This window comes from Triticum dicoccoides, chromosome 7A (assembly GCF_002162155.2).
Source record: "Triticum dicoccoides isolate Atlit2015 ecotype Zavitan chromosome 7A, WEW_v2.0, whole genome shotgun sequence".
NCBI lineage: Eukaryota > Viridiplantae > Streptophyta > Magnoliopsida > Poales > Poaceae > Triticum > Triticum dicoccoides.
In genome coordinates, this window is record NC_041392.1 from 742,209,876 (window position 1) to 742,213,529 (window position 3,654).

Below are 3,654 nucleotides of genomic sequence, written 5' to 3' on the forward strand. Positions count from 1 at the left end.
TTCATGAAGACCATTTCAAACATGTGACAATTTTTTTCAGAACATGAACAACTCTTTTACATATATAAACATATATTTATTTTTTCACCAGAAAAAATGTTTTGAAATTACTCCCTCCTAGCCATATTAATTAACGCACACTTAGTACAACTTTGTTTTAAGTGTGCTCAATTAATATGGATCGAAGGGAGTAAATTGATTTTTTGATGTGGATAACATTGTTTTTTGCCGCAGATGGATATTTTTTTACAAGATATTTAAATAATACAGTACATGTATATTTTTTATGCACGGTTGTATACACGCACATTTTAAATTTGCTCCATGAGCATATGTGTTGAGATTTTTTTTTGAGGGGACACTATTTCATGAATTTTTGAGGACCCTGATAAGTGCAACACATGTGGCACAAACACATGGCAACTCCGAATGTTTTTTATGGCAAGTTTAGTGATGTGATGATTGCAACTTCAGTTGTCAAGCATGGCAACTTCCTGTTTGGATGGCAAGTTTCATTTCTTTTTGGGGTTTGTTTTTTCATGTCGGATGGCACACGTCAGGGCCGAATTGCTTCGTGTCACACGTGTAACATTTATCATGTTCGACGTACTTTTGTACGTGGTTTAGCAAGAAAATGTATTCTTAAAAATGAATGAATTTCTGAAGTGCACAACTTCCTCATGTGTGTGTTTATGTGGTCTATTATTCGTGCATGACCTTAGTGCATGTGCAAATGCTAGTAACCAGTGCAAGAACGTGCATGGCCCATGCATTGTATGGGCACGTACATCCGCACAGGGGGCAAGCAGGACCCGGCGACTACACCAGAATCATCGACCCCAACAGGAGCGCCAAACTTTGGCGCCCCGTCGACAGACTTCTCCAACACCAGCCATCTTGTGGGGGCCTCACACAGTTCCGCTACACGGAAATAGATGGCCTCAGCACCGGGACGATTCGTCGGGCCGCGACCAAGCGACACAAGGGCGAGCGCGGACCCTCCTAGGGCTTCGGCCCCTATCCGGGTCCCATCTCCTCCCAGGCAGGCGAACCAAGTGCAGGTATGACCACCAAGGAATGACGTGGTTCCCCCAGCCATGGGGCCATCGACTACGGCGTCGTCAGCTCGGCGGGGTGTGCCACCCCTTCTTCCCACACCTCCGATCCGGCAAAGGGCGCACTGTGCTCTCTCGGAGAACCAGCGCAAGCGTGAGAGGTGCCGGAGGAAACCGACATGTGTGGTATCGCGAGCTTGAGGAGCTTGTGCTTCGACACACTCAAGTCCGTGTTCAGGCTGATGGCGAGGTTGTTCAGGAGAAGAATTGATTCTCATTTCGCATCTCCCCCGACTTGAAGCGGCATGAGAGGTATAACTACCTTCTCAGCCGCTTAACCCCGAAGCTACAAAAGGCGCAACCTAGTGCCACAGATTAAGGAGGCGGGGCAGTTCCACTGCTTCGCCCCCTAACAATCCTCAAGCAGGAGAGCAAGGCGAATGCTTCTCCAACTCCTACGCCCCAACAACAAGGGGACACCCTCAAATCTGCCTCTCCTATGGAGGGAGTCGAGGATGCCTCTGAGTTGCAGACCAGTGCTGCGCTCAAGGAAACCTCAACCCTCCAGGTAGGATCTCTTGAGTTGTAGTCTAATGCTTCTCTCGATCCCGACGCAACGATTGTCCAGGTTCCTACCCTCAGTACCCCCAACCAAGGGGACCAAGGGGCTAGGCCTACCTCGCCGCAGGGGGCGGGAGCCAAGAAGCGCGATGAGAAGAACATGGCCTCATGCGGCACTCTAGGAGTGTGTACTAGGCTTGAAGAAGATGGCGCGTGGCAACCGCCGCACATCACCCATGACTTCTCCTACCCATCCGACGAGGAGATCGTGCCAAATCCAAGGGCCAATTTTCGTGCGACATTACTTCCACGCGCTAGGCCATGTTCGATCATGGTTCAAAGGCGTCGAGACGAAGCCCGAATCAGGCTTAATAACCTCTGAAAAAGGGGCAAGTTCATCTGCCCCATGTCTTCCCATCACGATGGGGGGAGGATTGACGTCCGATGGTGATGTCGCACATCACCCGGACATATCCCCGCGCCACTACACCGACATCACGGCGCGCCTCGCCGAAGATCCGGAGGAACTACACCAAGTTGCGAGTCGGCCCGAGGCCAACACGCGACTAAAGTCCATGGCATGCAAAAGCGTGACGCGTGGGCATGACGACGGCGGCGAACCGCCGGAGGACCACGACGGCGAGGAGAGCTACTCCGACATGTCCTCCTCGCCTTCGTTGGAAATGCACTCGAGCGCGCCGCCCTACCATGAGCTCGCTCAGTCTGTTCTATCAGACTATGAAGGCGGCTTTGAAGATCTTCACACGTCGCCCGTACATGTGGCCACTGATGGTGACGCCGACCTGGAGGCAGGGAATGCAGCAGAGGCGGAGGCATTGAGAGCCTCCAACACTAACCCATCCCGTCCTGCAGGAAATGGAGCACTGCTCGAAGCGAACCTTGCTGATCTGGTGCGCGAGTAGGGTCGTACAATCGATCAACTAACCGCGAAAGTTGATCAGTTTATCGATCTCATCATGAACAACAACCTCAGGGCGCCGGGGACACGAAGGTGAGTGGTGGACCCGCAAGAAGAGGAGCTTCAAGCCACGACGCTAGCAAGGGCGCCGCCCAATGGTGGGCGTCAACAGCAAGACCCGGGTGTGCGGGGGCGACCATTGGTCACGGCGACCGGTGTGGCCAATGGGGTGTCACACCCGAGCATGCTAAAGAACTGCCACGACATCGTCGAAGACGTGGTGACGAAGAAGCTCAAGAAGATGTCCATCGAGCAAGCGCCTCACACCTCGGAAAGTGACCTCAAGAAGCCCTACGAAGCATGGCACGACCTAGTGTCGTTCCCTGCTGGTTGGCATCCGCCGAAGTTCTGCCAGTTTGACGGGACTGGTGATGCAGGGGAGCATCTAGCGTACTTTGAGGCAGATTGCGGTGACACCGCAAATAGTTCTTTGCTTCTACTTCAGCAATTCTCAGGGTCATTAACGGGCCCCGCCTTCCACTAGTATAGTCTCTTACCGGTGGGCTCCATCACCAGCTGGGCAGGCATGAAGGAAATCTTCAAGAGGCACTTCGTTGCCATGAAGAAAGATTTCTCCGTTGTAGAACTAGCACAAGTTCGGTGATACGTCTCCGTCGTATCTATAATTTTTGATTGTTTCATGCCAATATTCTATAACTTTTATATACTTTTGGCAACCTTTTATACTATTTTTGGGACTAACATATTGATCCAATGCCCAGTGCAAGTTTCTATTTGTTGCATGTTTTTTGTTTCGCAGAATATCCATATCAAACGGAGTACAAACCGAATAAAAATTTACGGAGATGATTTTTGGAATATATGTGATTTTTGGGAAAAATAATTAACGCGAGATGATGCCCGAGGGGCCCATGAGGGTGGAGGGCGCGCCCCAGGGGGTAGGGCGCTCCCCTAACCCTCGTGGACACTCCGTAAAGCAGTTGGTGCCCTTCTTCGGCCGCAAGAAATATAATATCCGAATAAAATTTGTGTTAAAATTTCAGCCCAATCGGAGTTACGGATCTCCGGAAATATAAGAAACGATGAAAGGCCGGAATC